We start from the raw sequence: 9,954 nt of genomic DNA on the forward strand, positions 1-9,954 counted from the left end.
AATACTATGAAAGAATTGTCGAAAGAAGCTAAGTTATGAGTAACTGAACGCAACATAAATATATTATTGAATGAATATAAGCTGTAAATAAACAGACTAGGTTAGTTGTGGTCATACTGGATCGGTAGGAGGTGGATTGTGGCTTATGGAAAACTCTTATAAAAAGGTTAAAAGATGTACAATAAGATACCATAAGATCGCAAATGTCACGTTAACAAACCTGAGATGTATAAAATGCAGCTTTAGGAGATTAAATACCTTAAGAACAGAACTAAAAAGCATTGTTATTTTACAGCATAGTTATTTTACAGCATAGTTATTTGCTGTTTGGGGTGGGACAGTTGTGGAAATGACACTGCGCATCTGAGTGTGTGTGTATCTGTGTGTGTTTTATATGTGTATGTGTGTGTTTATCTGTGGGGGTGTGCGTGTGTGCGTGTGTGTGTATGTGCATGTGTGTGTTGTATCTTTTTTATATGTGCATGTGTGTGTATATATGTGAGTGTATGTGTATCTGTGCGCGTGTATGAATTTTATGCGTGCATATGAGTGTATATCTGTGAGTGTGTGTGTGTCTGTGTGCGCGTGTATGTATTTTATTCGAGCATGTATGTGTATATCTGTGAGTGTGTGTGTGCGCGTATGTATTTTATATGTGCATGTGTGTGTATATTTGTGAGTGTGCATGTGTGTGTGTATGTGTGTTCGTTTTGTGCTTTATATGTGCATGTGTGTATATATATCTATGAGTGTGTACGCGTGTGTGTATATGTGTTTTCGTGCATGTTTGTGCGTATGTATATGTGTGAGTGCGTGTGCGTCTGTGTGTGTGTGTGTGTGTGCGTGAGAGAGAGAGAGAGAGAAAGAGAGAGAGAGAGAGAGAGAAAGAGAGAGAGAGAGAGAGAGAAAGAGAGAGAGAGAGAGAGAGAGAGAGAGAGAGAGAGAGAGAGAGAGAAGGCGAAAATAGTTGGGACAGAATGTAAAGTAGTAAATCAATAATAATAAAGGATGAAAGGTAAACATAGAAAGAGAACAACGAATTGAAGATAAAAAGAAACAGCTCAGAGGTCAAGCAGCAACGTTAGTAGTGGTAGTAGTAGTAGTTGTAGTAGTAGTAGTAGTAGTAGTAGTAGTAGTAGTAGTAGTAGTAGTAGTAGTAGTAGTGGTAGTGGTAGTGGTGGTGGTGGTGGTGGTAGTAGTAGTAGTAGTAGTAGTAGTAGTAGTAGTGGTAGTAGTAGTAGTGGTAGTGGTAGTGGTAGTGGTGGTGGTGGTGGTGGTAGTAGTAGTAGTAGTAGTAGTAGTGGTGGTGGTGGTGGTGGTGGTGGTGGTGGTAGTAGTAGTGGTGATGGTGGTAGTAGTAGTAGTAGTAGTAGTAGTAGTGGTGGTGGTGGTGGTGGTGGTAGTAGTAATAGTAGTAGTAGTAGTAGTGGTGGTGGTGGTGGTGGTAGTAGTAGTAGTGGTGATGGTGGTAGTAGTACTTGTAGTAGTGGTGGTGGTGGTGGTGGTGGTAGTAGTAGTAGTAGTGGTGATGGTGGTAGTAGTAGTAGTAGTAGTAGTAGTAGTAGTAGTAGTAGTAGTAGTAGTAGTAGTAGTAAGAAGAAGAAGAAGAAGAAGAATGTAACTGTCATCTGAATAGTTGGTGCACCGGGAGCATTAACAACCAAATTTGAGAAATTGGGATTGACATGAAGGTAGAACATGCTAAAAAAACTGCTTTATTTGAGACAGCGAGGATTTTGAGATTGGCACGTGGGTGTTAAACATCGTGGAAAGAGACCCTGTGAGATCCTTGACAACAGGTTGTTGTCTGCTCTTGCAGAATTAACCGGAGCTAGTGAAGTCGAGAGCTCTGAGAAGTGAAATGGACGCCTATGAATGATAGATTATAAGAAAGCCTATGACATGATTCCACACTCATGCATAAGTGCATTTTGGAGTATATTCAGTATTGCAGACAACGAAAGAGATTTAATTAGCTGTAGCATGAAGAAATGGAAAGTAGATTTGTATTCAGGTTACACAGCCTCAGGGAAAGATAATATTAAGAAACGAGTTTTCCAAGGATATTCGTTATCCCCTTTAATATTTGTGATTTGCTTAATCCTCCTCAGTTTAGTTTTAAGAAAGGCAAAAGTAGAGTATCTGTTCAGAGATAATAAGAGGAAAATTAACCATTTGCTTTAAATGGCTGATCTGAAGCCTTTTAGTAAGAATGAAAAAGAGATAGATTCCTTAATACAAAGTGTAAGACTCTTCTGCAAAAATATAGGGATCTTAATAATACTAAAACTCTAGAGATGTTTGTGTGTACCCGAAATATTTCAGAAATAGTAGATCTTATCTCCTACCACGTAACAGCTATTTGCGATAAAGGAACCGAAATGCCTGTTACGTGGGAGCGTGATTTCGTTGTCACATTCATTGAAAGCATGCAAAATAACCAGGAAAAGATTTTAAAAAAAAACCCTACGAAACAAAACTCCGTTGCTGGGAAACTCAGACTTTCTAGGCGACCCAACGGGTCACGGGTAGTCTAGTATATATATATATATATATATATATATATATATATATAAACAAAGTTTAGGTTAACTCAAATATGTTTGTGACATATTTTAACTTCTAAAGGCGACTTTACTGCAGTTTACCATAGAGAAAAATCTCTCGCGTACGGCAAGAGTGTAAACAGAACATTGCCAGCTAAGTGGCACCCTCTATCAAGTCCCTATGTGCATTTCTTGCTGGCTGTACTTCTTTTTTTTTAGTAGGGAATACCAAAGAGAGACAAACCTGAGTTGATTAGAAAGCCGTAGCTGTCAGTCAATACGATTTGCGCTCGCAGATTACCCGGCCAAGATAAATGCATATGCATAAGTGTACAGCAGAAATGAGAAATGAGCAAACTTTGGATTTCTTCAGATATGCTTGTGTCATATTTTAACTACTAAAGATCTGCTGTATAATCCTGTGTGGGCTTAGGAGGAATCCAGTGGTGGTCTGGAGGGCGGAATACTCAAAGGTTGCCCTGAGTGGCACACACACACACACATACACTAGCAACGCCAGGATGGAAATTTGTCCGTCCCTTTTCAATCTCCACAGTCCTACCGCCAATGAGAAACAGTCACACGCATACACACACACACACACATACACACACACACACACACACACATACACACACACTACACGCATACATAATTGTTTATTTTAAAGGCTTGTGTACAAATGTTCACTTTAAACTTGCATCGAATATATGACTCAGCAGTGATTAGTAGAATCCAAATAATGCGTATTGTTAATAGTAGCGACTATTTACTCTGACTTTTCGCCGATACTGGTTTCTTAGAACAATGTTTTGAAAAGGTCGAATCGGCGTCGCTTTGTAAAAAATCGCTTTTTACCTGTTTCTTTCTGGTAAATATCACATATGTATATGAATAGATTGACATGTTTGAATTTGTCTATGTTACTCAAATGAATGCCAACCACTTGGAGTTATCTCCTTTAGAGCATTTTTGTTTAAAAAGTTCCTGGCTTTGGATAAATGAAAATACAGGAGGATCAGTTAATTATGATTTTATTCAACATATTCTCTTCCCAGATTCACACACTTATTGCAGGTGTCCCTCAATTTTTCTAAGCCCTGTAAAAGAGCTCGGAATGTTGGGCTTCCAGCCGGCATTTCATAATACCCTTCAAGCTAGGAACTTTTCAGCACCCCATCATGTGTGTGTGTGTGTCTGTGTGTGTGTGTCTGTGTGTGTGTGTCTGTGTGTGTGTGTCTGTGTGTGTGTGTAAGATTTAAGGGGTGGAGCAGATGAAATCCGGGCTACATACGTTTCATAGCGAGCCGAACCTCGGAAGTGGTAAATATCTAAGCGAGGTGTATACCACTAGCTTCTCTTCAGGCCAAGAGTATCTTGATTAAATGAAGTTTATATTGTCTTTAGGAGGCATTCGATCGAACTTTCTGCGTGTTAACATGTGCATCTCAACGACAATATAAACTTCGTTTAATCATGACACCCTTACACCTCACTTGGATGTTTCCTACTTCCAAGGTTCCGCTCTTTATGAAACATATGTAGCCCGGATTTTACCTATTCCATTCCTTAACTCATAGATTTTTATTGGTATACCTGGAAATCCTGGTTGCTTACCGTAAAATATGAAATAATTTTTTCGGCTTATCGTACTTCGATAAGGAAAAAATCCACAACATTCCACACCAATAAATCATTATTTTTCCTGAAAGTTGCTTTTTATATTTTCTACAGATTGTTTGAAGCTCGCGTTCTTCCTATGCCTCGATCCTTGGATCTATCTATCTATCTATCTATCTATCTATCTATCTATCTATCTATCTATCTATCTATCTATCTGTCTGTCTGTCTGTCTGTCTGTCTGTCTGTCTGTCTGTCTGTCTGTCTGTCTCTCTCTCTCTGTGTCTCTCTGTCTCTCTCTGTCTCTCTATCTATCTAGCTAGCTAGCTATCTAGCTAGCTATCTACATATGTGTTTGTGTGTCTATGCATCTATCATGTATGTATATGTGTGCATGTGTATATATATTAGTTTATATGTATATGTTTGTGTGCGTGTGTATATGTATGCGAGTTATGTATGAATATACGTATGCATGTATATGTATACGTGGAGAGCGAGAGAGAGAGAGAGAAAGAGAGAGACGCACATATAGACAGAGATAGAAAGAGAGATAGAGTGCTACGATTGTACTAAAAATACAAATGTGTTTTATTTTTATAGTTCATCACGGTTTAAGATGGCTGACAGAATCGTTAGCGCACCGGGCAAAATGTTTGTAGTAATTTTCTCGTCTTTACGTTCTGAGTTCATATTGCACAGAGGACGACTTTATCTTTCATCCCTCTCGGGAATCGATGAGATAAGTACCACGAGCAGCCACCTCCCCAAAAATTCAAGGCCTTATCCCTATAGTAGAAAGAATATATTTTACCAAGGGTTATACTCCATATTTTTGTTTGAGCTCCAACCATTTTTTTGTGGTGGTGGCGGTGGGGAAGTAAATTTCCAAAATTCATCATCAGTGTTTCTAGATTTTCACGGTCACATGTTCTGGATAATCTTCGAATATGTTGCCGCTTTATTATTGGCCGCAAACCCGAGTATTGCCGTCTGTAACGCAAGTGAGAAAAAAGTAAATATACATAGGAGCCTAATCGACTGCCCTCAGTTTGTGCCGGCCGCCGTCGGTACCTCATGTGTTCTTGGACTCCACACTGCCAATTTCCTCCGTAAAATCAGGATAACTGCCACCCGTTTGAGAAATGAGCCCCGCAAAATGGAGTGACAGCAGCAACGAGTGTCGCTAGCCATTCTCCGTGATGACGCCATCGTGGTAATGTTTGCAGGGCGATATTGTACACGGTACTCCCTGCCCATTTAGTGTTGTTTAATTTCCCCCTTTTTTTTTTTCTTTTCTTTGTTTCCTTGTAATTGAATTATGATTCAATATTTACGTAAATAAAATTAGCATTTAAAGTGCCGGGTTATTGTGATTAATGCTGATACTATTGCCGGATTTAGAATTTTGTTGTCGCTCGATTTATGTCGATGTTTATTTTTATTTGTGACTAATGTATGTTATCGGTGTGAGCATATCGGAGTTCGTTTAGCCTTGTACTGTATTATGACTATGGATGTCATTAATCAGCTCATTTATTTATTCATTTATTTTAGAAGAATTCTGTTGTAGTGGCGCGAAATTATGGCCGCCATTAAGGAAGTACAATCTACGCATGCTCAAGGGACTTGCCTTCCCGGAAGCCCCTCGAGTGTGCATGCGTAGTAAAACCAGTACTTAAAGCGCTTCGCGCGCTTTTTATAGCGCGATGCTTTCGACATGACCACTATTTGCTCCTTTAGCATGCCTCAACGAAGCTCTTAATATCCAGATGCCGATAACAAGCTAACCAGCGGCTGCTAAGCTGAATGACACTTGACTTGTGCCGCTGGAATATTATTTTCCATGTGCATTGTATTACATTGTTGGGTATTTCCATTCTCTGTATTAACAGATTGTTTCATTTTCATTGTATATCTACAGCCGCATCATGTTTCAGGCGCCCACTACAATCCTTTCCTTGTTCGTGCTACGTACTCGGTGGTGGTGGTGGGGGGGGGGGGAGCCATTGTAGTGGCGCGAAATTATGGCCGCCATTAAGGAAGTACAATCTACACATGTGCAAGGGACTTGCCTTCCCGGAAGCCCCTCGAGTACGCATGCGTAGTAAACCAGTACTTAAAGCGCTTCGCGCGCTTTCCAAGCCTCTTTAGCGCGATGCTTTCGAAGTGATAACTACTTGCTCCTTTAGCATGCCTCAACGAAGCTCTTAATATCCAGATGCCGACTGCAAGCCAACCAGCGGCTGCTAAGCTGAATGACACAAGATTTGTAAAACCAAGCATCACCAAAATAAAACTTATTTTTATTATGTTGTTAATTGTTCTACTGTTTCTTAATATATATTTTTGTTGAAAGGTGATAGAGAGAGGCTAAAGTCTCTATTGCTACTATCAACCTTTTACACTGTATTGTTTGTTAACGTTTTCCTATCTAGTTTGGTTTTATGTATCATATTGCAATCGCTCTTTGCTGTTAGTACGGGTGAGCGTTGTACTTATATGGTCTGTATCACAATTAGTATTCCACATTTTACAACTTTGACGTCTGTAATTAAATTTATACACATCGATTATAAGTAGCTTGTAAGTGGCTTTAGAGTTCTCTGGTTTGTTATTGATAAGAAGTTTATTTATTTAGAGTTTCGTGGTCGTAAATGCGGGAACGAAATCTGCTTAGTGGGTGCATTCCCAGGTCCAATTTATATATGTACATGAACCAAATCAGATAGATCCAATAATGGAAAAATAATGTTTCAAATCAGTCCAAAAATGTTTTTACACTCGTTAGTTTTGGCGATGAAGTTATTCAGGAGAATGTTTTAAGCGTTTCCATTGCCCCACCAATAGGATTGCACTTCCTGTTCCCGAGCCTATAGTTGTGGTGTATTTTTAGTGTGTATGTTTCAATGAACTTTTTTTCATTTGCTGGATCTGGAAGAAGGAGTTATAATGCCCATATCCTTTGCAATCCCTCGAATATTGGTGAGAGTGATGCCATTCGTGTTTCTCTTGAACCTTTGTAAATCAGCATCCGCGGGAAAGATAGAAGTAGGGAGAGAGAATTCCAGAGAGCCTATGTTTTGGGAAAGAAGGACTGGGTATAGTGATTAGTGCAGGGCCTCGGGATTAGATATATATATTACGGATAATGAGAGGAGGAGAGGCGAATGGGTTCAGGTATCCCTGTGTGGATGCGGCATGAGCCCAGCCAGCTTCGGAAAGCAGAGACCATTACAGACAGTAGTGGTAGATAAAACACTATGTGCGCGCGTGCGTGTGTGTGTGTGTGCGTGAGAGAGAGAGAGAGAGAGAGAGAGAGAGAGAGATAGAGAGAGAGACAGACAGACAGACAGAGACAGACAGGAGAGACAGAAAAAGAGAGTGCTTGCGGGCAGAGGCTAGAGTATTTATTTATGGAAATTAGTTGAGTGGTTCTTTTCTGGTGCAGTCTAGGATGTTTGCATACGCATCAGCAGCAGCAGCATCACCACCACCACCACCACCACCACCACCACCACCACCACCACTATCATAGATGCGAGAGGAATGCTTTATTGAGGGCCTAACTTAATACTTCTAGAATATCAATAATTGTTGAGGGCTGGCATATCTTCTGACCCTCAAGAGAAGAAGTCAATTGTACAGAATGCTGTCGAAACTGTGTTAAGGATGTGTTTTCACCGGAAGAGATCTTCGCTGATAGCCAAGTCGTACATTTGGAGTGGTTCTAAAATTTCTAGTTGAGTGTGGAGCGATGATTTATACTTGATATGCACTTTAAATTATATTTTTCAAGATTTTAGATGTATTCATTTGTTCCACAGTTGCTATAGATTTCAGTCATGCAACTACGATCAAAAAGCAACCAAGCCGTGACCATCTCATCTTTCTTTCAGGAATTGTGTAACCCGTACTCTATTATACAGTGTATTCCTTTATTTTAGACGGTAGAGTATTGTTAGAGAGGTTTTGCTGGTATTTTTAGCAGAATGAGTGACCATGAAAACACTTCTCCGTTGATTTGTGACTTCGTGCTTTGTACATGGTTACAAAATGTCGTATTGGATGTTTTTATCGGGCTGTATTAGTATACCTAGTAGTGTTCTATGGCATGAACTATTAGTCTGTTTGAAGAGATCTGTTGTTGAGGGACAAGGGAAGATGCGCAAATGTGGCTGTGTGGTAAGTAGCTTGCTTACTGCGCATACGTCGGTCTATTCGCTGTGTTGAATTTTGACGAGTCGGACGGAATTTTTTGTGTTGCTTGTCAGTGGGTGCTATACCGGTAGAGAGAATGTATTCAGACCTTAGCGGGCCTGAGTTGTCTTCGGCGGAGGAGGAGCTCGTGAAGGCGGTGGAAAAAATGGATAAAATATTAGAAAAAACAAAGAGTTTTGTTGAGGCTGCGGAGGTGAAGAGAAGGGAAGTGGACCTGGCTAGATTGGAGGAGTATGGCAAGATGACACAGAAGGTGGGCGGCGACGTGAAGTTGTTGCCCCCTAAAAGAATCATAGAGAACATGGAGAAAAAAACCATCACCTACAAGGTGCACTCTTTGGAGAAAAGAAGGTCGAACAGGTGGAAGTGGCAAAAATTGAAAAGGCACTGAGGGAAAAATCGAGCCAAATAATGTATATAACAAGAAGAAGTGGTTGTCCAGTTTAGGACAATGGAAGAGGCGAGGAGGCTGGCGAGGACGGAGGAAGTGGTGCTTCTGCCCACGTATCTTGGTAGAAAGACTTCCAAGGTGAGTACATAAAATTATTGCATGCAAAAGACTTTAAACTTAGACCTATTATAGCTGGTCCAGCATGTCCCACTCACCGTCTAAGCAATTTTATTGACATTGTTTTGAAACGACTATGTACCTACATATCCAGTTTCATCCGAGATGACATCGACTTCCTGTCCCATCTTCCCAAAACAACTGAAACAAATTCACTTCTACTTAGTTTTGATGTAGTATACCAATATTCCACATAATTTAGGAATAAAGGCGATTAGATACTGGGTAGAAAAACACAAAGAAGTGATCCCCAACAGCTATAATAGAAAACACTTGCCCCAGGTACCATGAAGTGGTACTGAACCCAGAACCATGTGTTTGGGAAGCAAGCTTCTTACTACACAGTCAAACCTGCGCTTATTATAAAAATATGGAACGCTTCACGAATTTGCGTGTCATCCTTGTTCAGGGACCATGCCAATCTTCTCTATATCGTTCCAATCTTAGAATATGTACTGCCGTAGCGAATACTTAATGAAGCTTTAAGGTTTTGGTGGTGGATGAACACCTCTCAGTGACGGTAGAGAAGATTTTCTAGTAATGCCAGCAGAATTTGTTTATTTATTTATCTATTTATTTATTTATTTGTTTATTTATTTATTTATTTATTTATTTGCTTTTGTACAACTGAAGGATCGCAGACAGAGAACCATGTGGGAATTTCTGAAGTGAAGAATTTGGTTGAGCAACAAACCTAAAAGTACATTTCCTACCCCCAACTGCATTTAGCAGTCTCGAATTGGTTGGAGAAAAAGATTTGCGGCCAAACGTGGTCAATATAAATCTCTATCAAATTGTTAAGTTGAAATACCAGAATGTTCGGGCAGCTGATGGCACACTGAACAGTGAATTTTAGTTATTAAACAATTATCAGACATCTCTGCATATGTAGAAATTACACTGCTTGAATGTATAGATGTTTACATGTACAGAGTTATTATTTATTTTCTTTTTCTTTCATTTTCCTGAAGGATAAACACTGAAGAATTAAACCAGATT

At 39.7% G+C, this 9,954-nt stretch overlaps 1 non-coding gene across 1 annotated transcript; it reads right to left on the reverse strand.

The window, feature by feature from the left end:
- Positions 1-9,319: 9,319 nt before the first annotated feature.
- LOC128247156 (U6 spliceosomal RNA) lies at positions 9,320-9,426 on the reverse strand. The gene has a single exon (XR_008263568.2). It is a non-coding gene; the product is annotated as a U6 spliceosomal RNA (small nuclear RNA).
- Positions 9,427-9,954: the final 528 nt, after the last annotated feature.

The sequence above is a fragment of the Octopus bimaculoides genome, chromosome 2, assembly GCF_046866305.1.
Source record: "Octopus bimaculoides isolate indiv1 chromosome 2, ASM4686630v1, whole genome shotgun sequence".
Classification (NCBI taxonomy): domain Eukaryota; kingdom Metazoa; phylum Mollusca; class Cephalopoda; order Octopoda; family Octopodidae; genus Octopus; species Octopus bimaculoides.